Below are 12,086 nucleotides of genomic sequence, written 5' to 3' on the forward strand. Positions count from 1 at the left end.
GCAGAAATGAGTGATTGGCTCCATAAAGGAGGATCAATAAAACAAATAAACCTACCTAGGATAATGAGAGATAGGACAATCATTGTCAGAGAAAGGCGCTCCAACCATGGAAAGGAAGATAACAAGAAGGTTGGATTGGGAGTATTGGAATGAACTCGTGTTTTTTACGATGGAGAGAGACAGAGACAGAGACAGAGAGACAGAGGGAAAGAGAAAGATTTACATGTATATATTTAAATTATTTATAACTTAATAGGCAACATGTCTGTTGCTATTCTCTGTGGTCCTACTTTATGAGTACAAGAGAATCTTAAATTTTTTTTTAATGCTCTTTAACCAAATAGTCCACTGGCTATTTTGATGAAAATATATTCCTCTGTTAGGGAGAGAGAAGTCATTAAGGAAATAGAATATGAGCACCAGTGAAATGTATTATGGCTCTTGATCGCTAACTGGTTCTTACAGTTTTTTATTTTCCCTCTTTCAGGAGTAAGTCACTGCATCAAAGAGAACTAGAAGTGAAATTAGAGATCTAGAACAGGATACTAGTGTCCAAATGTTTAATATCAAAATATAAATTTGTAGAATGACTGGAACCGTAAACTTAGGGCTTCCATTAAAGCCATACTATCTTGTGCACATAACGCTTACTGCAACCTCTGTCTTAATATGCCATTGTAGAAGGTAGCTCCTTCTTTCCCTAAATAAGTTTTCCTTCTGTTTCCCTGTTTCTCATACTTATTCTCCCAGTCACTGGGCTCACAATTGGTGGCACGTTATCTTTTTCTCCTTAGCTTTCTATGCTCAGCATTCAAATAATCATACGTGCTACATTTTTTTCTCATAATTTGTCTTACGTTCACCCTTCATTTACCTTTTATTGTACACTTTATTTGAAGTAGCTGGGGTTTTTTCTCTTTTAGTCTTTTCTCTTTTAGTTTTCTCCTGCATGCAGCTATAATTATAAACATATTTGTTATCTTCTCTTTAAATCAATTAGAGAACTAGACACAAAGTGTTGGAAAATCTTTTCAAATTCCTTTCTCCTCTAACTTCGCAATTTCTTTTCCATGCAAGCAATACCTGCTTCCCCTACAGGACCTTCACCTCACATCACGCATTATCCCAACTTCTTTTTTCATATTTTATGTTTTAAATGTGTTTATATATCGTAAAATATGTTTTAAATACTTACGTCATTCTTTACACCTCCTTTTTACTATGAAATCTTTTGCTAGGGTAGAAAAGCTGAGCTTTCCAAAATGTTCTATTCGGAGTACAATTCATATTTCAAAAAATGGTATTGAAAATTAGACACCTATAAACATCAAAGGCAATTACTTAGTTAGCATTCCAAGCTTGCTGCCCTCCCCAAATCTATATGCACAGAACTGTTTTTAAAGTCAGTAGGAGTTCTGTCCCAACAAAGGTTTCACCCAAGGGGAAAAGAAAAAGAATTTAAACATAAATAAGTAGAACAGATTTTAATAAGCTCTCTCAATAAGTATTTACCTGAGGGACTAGAACAGCTGCAATGTAAAAACCTGTTTAATAACCCTCTATTAAATAGTTTTCTTTGTTTAAATTAAAATCCAATGCAGGCTAAGTTGTAAACAAACAAGATTTACATAATATCAATTTCTAAAAGTAAGGTAATACAGGGATCTTCTATTAACCACATATTTTTAAGTACTGTATTGTTCTGCTTTTCTTTTCACTCTAGTATTTTGAATGGTTTAGGAAAGCCAACTACATAATTGTGTATAGAAATAATGATGCAAATATACTTTGTGTAGCAAAGTGGCTTGCTAGAGCACATCAAGTACTTTTAAAGAAAGTAAACAAATTAATTGCCAATTTTCTCACAGAATGTGGCTTCTTAAATGATGAAAACCTTATAAGACTTTTTTAAGATTTTCAACAACCGTAAACTATTGAAGAGTAATTTACCTTCTTTGCCAATGTTAGTAACATATGCAAGAATTTACCTTCCTCCGGTTTCAGAAAAATAAGGCTTTTGTTTCTTCAGAACTCTCACTGCTTCTTTCTCATTTGTAGTCACAATTCTCAGTTTATGGCACTGGAATTATTCCATAGCAATTAATCCAAAGTTATAAATATGATAATGAGTCCAAAAAGCAAATTTATACGGTCCTTCTTATCTTTCCTCTTTTCCCATCTTTAACAAATAAACAGTTTCTCAGAATAAAACACTTAGGGAAAATATTCTGAAGTGAAACTGACAAGCAACGCTATCTTCGAACTGAAGGAGATTTCCATGCTCTTTTTCCACATCCCAGATATCAAGCTCCCTAACAGCAGGTTGACCTTGAACAGCTTGGTTCATGCTAATGTCCAACTTGGTCTTGCACATCTTAAGCGCAGTAATACCAATGTGTTAAAAACTGATTTTTTTTCCCTCTTTTTCTATCATAGGAACAACACGTGCATCACCATTTATGAGATCATGAATATTTTAACAACAAAAGTATATGCTTTACATTAAAACAACCACTGTTCCTTCATAATGACAGCCATCCCATGAGGCAGAATTGAAGCTATAACATGAGGGTCAGACTTTGTACATCTATTTACAAAATTTATTAGCCTTTCGGAGTTCCAATCACATAGAATGTGACAGGGTCTCAGGGCAGCATTGTGGGAACTTTGAAAGTCTAGTCCATTTTATTATATAAAATATATTTAAGATTTTCTGTATATGAGGAATAAAGCTTCTGAAAATGGGTTATTTTTAATAGGAGATGTTCAAAGTCTAAAACCTAAAGAAGGGACAATCCTTTGAAGAGGATTTTGAAAAGGACTTTGACAGTATTAATAAAGGGAAAAAGAAGTTAAGCTCAGGTTGCCAACTTATCATTTTAATAGTGGTCTAAAAAAAGACACAGGGTCATTACCCTCTCCTTGATGACCATATTCTAGGGACACTGTGAGGTATCTGAAATCTCAAATATGTTTTAGGCATTTAACTAGCCTTACCTATGCTGTGACTTTCTCATGTCCCCTATATCTTTCTAGTATGTCAGATTTTATTTCTCTGAGGAACAAAGGCTGAGAAAAGAGAGAGAGAGAGAGAGAGAGAGAGAGAGAGAGAGAGAGAGAGAGAGACGGCTTCTGTACATCTTCCAATGAATAAAGAATCCAAACCAAAATTACCATTGGAAAAGTACATTTGCTAAACACAAAATAATATGGAACCTAGAAAGTTAATAAAAATAAACTATATATTTTTCTACGGAATCATAGTTTTTGTGAAATGTCTGTAATTTATGATCAAATATTTGAAGGTAAAAATGTTGATTTTTTTCTTAATATTTAACACTAAAACAAATGTGTTGTTTTAAGAAAAAATATGATACATAAAATTTGAAGCTGCTAGACCTTAAGGTGTAACTCACAAAATTTCAATTACTGGCTAAAGGTTTTGCTTATTTTTCCAGTTGATTGAATTTCTTTCTTAATTCAGGACTTTTTTTTTTCTAATAAGAGTATACTATGTTAAAATAACCTAATACAGGGTATTTAGGAAATGGGTGAAGGTGGTCAAAAGGTACAAACTTCCAATTATAAGATAAATAAGTCCTGGGGATGTAATGTACAGCATGATGACTATAGTTAACAATATTGTATCATATATTTGAAAGCTGCAAAAATACAAATATTGTATATTTCAGAGTAGATCTTAAATGTTCTCATCACAAGAAAAAAATTGTAACAATGTATGGTGATGGATGCTAACGAAACTTAAAATTTTATTGTGGAGATAATTTCACAATATATACATATATCATATCATATATCAATCACATTGTATACCTAAAACTAATAAAATGTTATATGTCAATTATATCTCAATAAAAACATAAAAATAAAATAAAATAACCTAATACAAACTCTTAGACAGAGTTGTCTGAGAAGAGATTCTAAGAATGTAGTTAGATATACTAAATATATATACATATATATAAAATCTAGATATTAAAATTTGCTTATAACTGTGAAAAGTTAGCATAACTGATTAAAATATGGGATGAACAGATGAAGTGCTCCCCTTCTCCATGGTCATAGACTGACTCCCTGCCCTGGCCAGAGACCTCCCAGAGATGTGCCATGGGGGATGAGAAAGACAGTATGTATTGAATACCTGTCTGTGCAAATTCATCATCAGTACAAAAAACAACAAATTGGCAAAGAGAATTAACTATTGCAGATACTGGTGTGTTTATAGACCTAAAGGGATATGTGATTTAGGGTCAGAAGACCTGGGAATGAGAAAGCTTTTGTGACTCAGATGTACAATATAATCTTGGAAAATCATATAACCTCCTTGAGCTTTGTTTCCTTTTGGCTAAAGTAAACATAAGAATAACACCCACCTCACAAGGCCTTTTTTAGAATCAACTGTAGTAGGTACATTGAGAAAGCACTTTTTTAAACAGCTATACACATGAGCATCATTTGTCTCATTGTTAAAGTAATTTGTTTTCCACTGTACATCTTGGTATTAGATCAGCTTGATTCTCTATGAATCTTTTAGAGAGTTATCATAATAATCTATAATGGAAAAAAGTACATATTAACCATCTAATTACTCTTTCATTCACTCAACAAACATTCACTCTATTTCTACCGTGTGCCAAGTACAATGGCAGATACAGAGGTTACAGAGATAAAAGACCACTGCCTTCTCTTAAAGAGGTTACAGTCTAGTGGCTAAGAACAAGAAGGAAAGACAAATCTCATCTAATCTATTACAGCCTCTGATGGAGCACTTGAGGTGGACATCATTTTGAAGAGGTTAGGAAATGGTTCCTGGCTCTTGAGCTGAGTACTTGAGACTTGGGAAAGAGACTCATGAATCAAGACCCAGAATCAAGATAAAATACACCCAACTGTGAAAACTAAAAATAGCTGACCAAGACTGTGACTAAGCTAATATTAAGATATCATGAGATGAGACTTAACAGGTAGAAGAAGTTGAGACCCTGAAGGGTTCTATATTCTCTGCTAAGGACTGATTTCTGAAAAAAGATGGAAGAATACTGAAAGGGGTAGTGACATGATTACAAGTACATTAAAAAAAAAAAAACAAAACACTGAATAAAAGACATACAGACTGCAAAGGAAGAAATAATATTGACCCTATCTTCAGGTAACATGATTTTCCACATAGAAAACCCAAGAACTAATAAGGAAGTGCAACAAAATTGCACCTACATGGGACAAAGTGAGAGAGTGGCATGGACATATATACACTACCAAATGTAAAATAGATAGCTAGTAGGAAGCAGCCGCATAGCACAGGGAGATCAGCTCAGTGCTTTCTGACCACCTAGAAGGGTGGGATAGGGAGGGTAGGAGGTAGACACAAGAGGGAGGAGATATAGGGATATATGTATATGTATAGCTGATTCACTTTGTTACAAAGCAGAAACTAACATACCATTGTAAAGCAATTAAACTCTAATAAAGATGTTAAAAAAAATTAAAAAAAAATTGCAGTACAAGATCAATACACAACAGCCATTTGCATTTCTATATACTAACAATGAACATATAGAAACCGAAAATTTAAAAACGTACAATACTGTTTACAATTGCACCAAAGAAAATGAAACACTTAGTTACAGATATAATAAAACATGTACAGGATCTGCAAATGCCGATGAAAGAAATTTAAAAAAAAAGAGACCTAAATAAACAGAGAGACATACTGTGCTCATGGATTGAAAGACTCAACACAGTAAACATGTCCATTCTATTAAAAAGATTTATAGTTGTAATGCAGTGCCTATTAAAATCCCAGAAAGGTGTTTTGTAAACTTAGACAAGTTAATTCTAAAATTTATATAGAAAGACAAGGACCTAGAATAGCTAAATCCATTTTGCAAAAGTATAATTAAGTGGAAGGAATAACTGCTTCACATTAAGAGTTAAGATACAACTACAGTAATCAGGAAAGAGCGGTGTTAGTGAGGGGATAACACATATCAATGGAATAAAATAGAGAACCTAAAAATGGACCACAAAACTATACCCAACTGAGTTTTGACCAAGTTGCAAAAGCAATTTGATACAGAAAAGATAGGCTTTTCAAGACATGTTGTTGAAGCAACCAGCTATCCATAGGCAAAAAAAAAAAAAAAAAGAAAAGAAAGAAAAAGAATCTTGCCCTAAACTTTATATCTTACACAAAAAATTAAGTCAAAAATAGATGGACTTAAATTTAAAGTGTAAAACTATAAAACATTTAGAAAAAATAGAGAACATCTTTGGAACCTAGGACTAGGCAGAATTGTTAGACTTGACACCAACAGCATGATCCATAAAAAAAAAATTAAGAAAGGGAAAAGTTCATTACACTATTCTTTCTGTTTTTATGTATATTTACAACTTTCCATAATAAGTTTTTGCTGTTTGTTTTATAAAAAGGAAAATTTGATAGACTGGACTTCAACAGAGTTAAAAAATCTTTTGCTTTGCAAAACATCTTGTGAGGAGGATGAAAAGACAAGCTATGTATTAGGAGAAAATATTTGCAGACAACATATCTGACAAAGAACAATTGATAGAATATATAAAGAGCTCTCCTAAGTCAACAGTAAAAAAAAACAAAACCAAAACAAACAATCCAATTAAAAAATGGGCAAAAAACAGGAATATACATTTTGCTGAAGAGTATACAGATGGCAAGTACGCACATAAAAATATGTTCAACAAAATTAGCCATTAGAGAAATGCAAATTAAAGCCACAATAAGATGTCATTATACACTGTCAGAATGGCTAAAACAAAAAATAGTGGTGATGCCAAATATTGGTGAGGATGCTGAAAAACCTTAACTGGTGGTATATAAAATGATGCAGCCACTCTGGAAAAGATTATGGCAGCTTCTCACAAAACTAAACATATACTGTCCTGCCCCTAGGTTCTTCATAACCAATTTTTTTTAAGATTCCATATATATGTGTTAGCATATGGTATTTGTTTTTCTCTTTCTGACTTACTTCACTCTGTATGACAGACTCTAGGTCCGATAAAGACGCAGACGTAGAGAATGGACTTGAGGACACCGGGAGGGGGAAGGGTAAGCTGGGACGAAGTGAGAGAGTGGCATGGACTTATATATAGTACCAAATGTAAAATAGCTAGTGGGAAGCAGCCGCATAGCACAGGGAGATCAGCTCGGTGCTTTGTGACCACCTAGAGGGGTGGGATAGGGAGGGTGGGAGGGAGACACAAAGGGAGGAGATATGGGGATATATGTATATGTATAGCTGATTCACTTTGTTATAAAGCAGAAATTAACACACCATTGTAAAGCAATTATACTCCAATAAAGATGTTAAAAAAAAAAACAAAACCTAAACATATACTTATCATACAACCCAGCAATTGCAACTCTTGGTTATATATCCCAAAGAAATGAAAACTTATGTTCACACAATAACTTGTACATGAATGTTCATAGCAGCTTTATTCATAATAGCCCCAAACTGGAATCAACCCAAATGTCCTCCAGTGGGTGAATGTTTAATCATAGTGTGGTACTTGTCATCAGTAAAAGGGAATGAGCTATTGATACATGCAACAACTTGGATGGATCTCAATATAACTGGACTGAGTAAAAAAAGACAATCTCTAAAGGTTACATATTGCATGATTTCCTACATATAACATACTTGAATTGATACATTATAGAGGAGAACAGATTAGTGGTTGACAAGTGATGGGGGCAGTGAAGGAGATGGTTATGGCTATTAAAGGGGATCCTTGTAATGGAAATCTTCTCTATGTTTATTGTGATGGTGGTCACATAAATCTACACGTATGATAAAATTAAACAGAACTAAGTATAAACACATAAAAATTAGTGTATGTAAAACTGGTGAACTCTTAATAAGGTCCACGGATTCTATCAATGTCAATATCCTGGTTGTGAAATTGTACTATAATATGCAACAGTTCACTTTTGGGGGAAACTAGGTAATAGGTATAAGGGATTCCTATTATTTCTCACGACTGCATATGAATCTCTAATTATCTCAAAATAGTTTTTAAAAAATCACTCTAGGTACAGTATAAGGATAGAACGGTAATGAGGGTGGAATACACAAGGATCATTGGATGAGTGTGTGTATTTGTTGGGGGAAGTACTGAAAAACAGGACATGGGCTATGACACCTGCCAGGTTTCTTCCTTGGGCTTTATTCATCCCAAGAAGAGGAAACAGAAGGAGTAGCTGACTGGAGAAGAGAAGGGATGAATTCAATTTTGATTTTGCTGAGTTTATTTTCAATCAGCCAAGCAGAGTTTGTAAAATGATAATACAAGAAGGAAAAACAGGAATTTCTGGACAAGGGAAGAATATAGTGTTCTGCTGGATTCTGTATGCATACTCTTCATATAGCATTTCATTCAATGAATGAATATTAAAATATCAGTTACCTGCATATCATGGCACAGGAATTTTTGAACTCAGAGGCAAGAGTAAATGTACTAAAATAGCTGAATAAAATGAATTGCATTTCCATTATGCATTAAAGTGAAAAGGAACTGAGTTACCCTCCATGTGTGTCAAGTTCTACATTGGTGTTCAGAAGTATTTTTCTGCTTAATCTTCATGACAGGCCTCAAAAGTTAAGTTTTATTATCTATAATTTCTAAACAGAGAAGTTAAGTAATTTGCCAAATGAAACAAAGGCAATGAGTAACTTATTGGGCTAGAATTTGAATCTAGCTGTGTTTAACTTCTAAGCCTCCATCTTTCCACTATCTCAAGAAGCCTGTGGAGAGTCGGGGAGAGCAGACCATAAAACCTTCTTAAAGATGCAGGCTCTATATTATTGCTTCTTTAGACGTTTTGTAGGGTTAAACGTATACGTTTAGATTTGTAAGCGTTCAGTTTCCTACCGGCAAATTTTAAAGGTTCTGTTTAGGTCACTTGTCTCATCTCTACAGGATGGCATGCCAGTTTGGCATCAATTGATCATTCATGGCTTTCCATTCTCTGGATGCACCTGTCATGTCTGGGTTAGGAAGGGGTTAACTTGCTTATACTAATTGCTAAGTAGTCCCCTTCTTTTTATTTTCCAATTAACAGCTCAGGTCGTTGCTGTTGTTTTCAGGTATACAGGCTATACAGATTCTTTAACAAGCATCTTTCTGCTCAACTAAGACAAACAGATGAACAGCAGATATCTTCAGTTCTGGGATCCCAAACTTACATGGTGCGTTAGCTACGACTTCATTAACTACTAACTTGGGATTCCCTAAGCCTCTACACCAGTAAACAAGTAAACAAACCAAAAATACCTTTCCATCTCTACAGAAAATCCTGTGCATTATAAGGTTTGTTTTTCTGCTTCTCTGGCGACTTTCTATATACTCTGTTTTTTAGTTCATGTCTTTTCTTTGAGGTATTTTATTTCAAAATTGTAAGGTTGACACATCATGCCTAAAATCTCTAGGGCCTGAAAGTTGATTCAATTTAAGACGATACACCACAGTCCACTTACTTTACAAACCAAGAAGAGTCCAACCAGATCTTGAAAAGGTAATTTGCAGGTAGACATTGGGCTTCTCTCCTTAGTCAACATAGATGAAGCTTCACTGTTTCCAAACACTCTTATTATTGTTGTTGTTGTTATTATTATTATTACTCAGTAATCTAGATTTAATTTTGAAAGGCATTTCAACAGAAACTCTCCACATTACATCCCATACCCATCAAAATGCAGGCGTAGACCTGAGTAGCATATCTCCTATAAATACTAAAAAGGTGGGTGGGGGCTGGATTTGAGGATATTTATGTGATCTGATGCTCTGTTGGGTCAGTTCATTTTGATCCTTCACCTTTCTAAAGCATCCAGACCTGAGGTGTGGATTTAACTTCTCGCCATTCACGCCATCTAGTGGTTATAAATGTTAGATGCTTGGTTTTAAGAAAGATTTCTAATGACTTGGGGGCGGGGTACTCGAAAAACAAACCCGTTGACAGCGACAATTTCCTAGTCTCCCACATTACGTACCCCTCACAGGGAGCCCTTTACTTTAATCATTTTAAGTGTGCGCATGGATGCGCAGAGAAAATGAACGGGAAGGCACACTCACGGAGACGCACGCCCCTCGACGCTGACATTTAGAAAAGGGTTCTAAGTCCTTCCTGTCATTTGCAAAGGACAGGAAAAGGAGTTGTGGCAAGACCCCGACCAAGGAGGCTGTCTGACTTTTCTGCAAGTGGGACAGATGACATATTAACTCTTGCAACGTTAACATCTGGTTCGAACAAACCAAAAGACCGAGAAAGAGGAAAAAGCGCTTAAAAATTCCGCCGCGGGGCTTTGCAGGTCTTGCTACCCAAGATCCCTCAGAAGACAGCCAATTCCTGCGCTTTCCGCTCTGCTCACCCTCCTACCCAGCTTCTCTCTCTCTTTTTTTCCTTCCCTCCCGCCCCCCCCACCCCCTCACGCTCGCCTTGAACCGGGACCCAGGAAGGCAGAAGCAAGGCATCAGTCCCCTTCCTCCTCTCCTCCACCAAACCACCGCAGCCGAGCGCGTGAAGCTTCCCTTTGTTCAACGAGGCTCGCACTCCTCCCCAGCAGATCCACCTGGATGCTCTCCCTCGGTGACATTTTGCGCCGGGGCTGGTGCGTGGCTGGGGTGGAGCGAGAGGAGCCCGAGGGGGCGGGGGCGGAGAAAGGTCAAGTCGAGGGAAAGGCAGGAGACGCCTTGCATAACCTGCGTGGCGGGGCGTGCGCGCGGTTATTTATTTATTTTCTCCTTATTTATTGATCGCACGAGCAAGAGCGGAGCGGGGAGCCCGGGGAGATGCAGGACCACCCACTGGCGGGGAAGCAACGAGCAGCCCTCCCGCGCCCCCGCGCTGCCGAGCGCCTCTTGCCTCCGCGCTCCGGCGTTTGCCCGCGCCGGCCCCGGCCCCGCCGCGCCGCCGCCGCCCGCCCGGCCGCCCCGCAGCCCCGCCGCCCCGCCGCGCCGCACCGCGCCGCTCGGGCCCCGGCAACCGCCGCGGCGCAGTAAGTTGGCAGGAGCTAGTCCCCTCCGTTCTCGACTCCCCCGCACCTTTTGAACTTGTTGCTGCTGCTCGGCTCGCCTGCGCCTGGCTTTTGGAAGGTGAAAAGGAGGAGGGAGGCACGGAGGAATGGGGGAAGGGGAAGAAGAGCTCGCTTGAGCTTTATTTATGCTCCCTCGGCGCATTGGATTCGGCTGCTCGCGAGCTGCTTTCTCAGCTTTTCCCGTTCCGGGTGCACCGCGAGGAGAAAGTCTCCGCAACTCAGCCCCGGCGCGCACTTCGCCAGGTATGTACCGCGGCCGGGGCGCGTTCTGCGCGGAAGCAGATGTTGCTGCCGCGGCTGCAGTGGCGGCGGCCAGCTCCCGGGCTCTGTAACTGTCACACTGCACCTGAGGTGAACTTGACAAGAGAGTGAAGGGGAGATTGGGCGAATGCTTTTGGCGGACACGGCGGGTGCTCGTAGACGTGGGGGGGAGGATCTATATTAATGCCCTCTGGCCGCGTCCAACGCACAGCACTTCCGTCTCTGCAAATACGTCCCGAGGAGTAGAGGTGGCGACCGGACTCCCAAAGAGACGTGGGGCAGCGGCTGTGACCGCACCTCGGAAGCTACAACAACAGGTCTCCTTCTTGAGATTCCTTTGGCGGGAAGGGCCACTTGGAAAGGGAAGGTTTGAAAGAGCTGAAAGGGAAGGTGGAAGGGTTCCCTAATTCTTCAAAAGAATACCACTGAGTGTCTGTCCTTCGTCTCCTCTATCCTACACGACACGTACTCCAGACTGTGTTAAGGGAGAAATCAAAGACACCTGTTTGAAGAAATTGCGGCATCTAAAGTCACCTGTGTACTTATTTGTGCCAGGGCTAGCCTGGTCCGACTGCAGGAAGAGGTTTGGTTAGGTTTTGTGGGGTGTGATTGTTAGGACATTGTATTTTCCCCCCCGTTACTCCAAATACCTTGTCTTTGAGGGAAACTTGCCCTTCTGAGAACTGTGACTTCACCAGGAGCCCTACCTTGGAATAAGGCTGATACCTCTGG

This window comes from Eubalaena glacialis, chromosome 8 (genome assembly GCF_028564815.1).
Source record: "Eubalaena glacialis isolate mEubGla1 chromosome 8, mEubGla1.1.hap2.+ XY, whole genome shotgun sequence".
Classification (NCBI taxonomy): Eukaryota; Metazoa; Chordata; class Mammalia; order Artiodactyla; family Balaenidae; genus Eubalaena; species Eubalaena glacialis.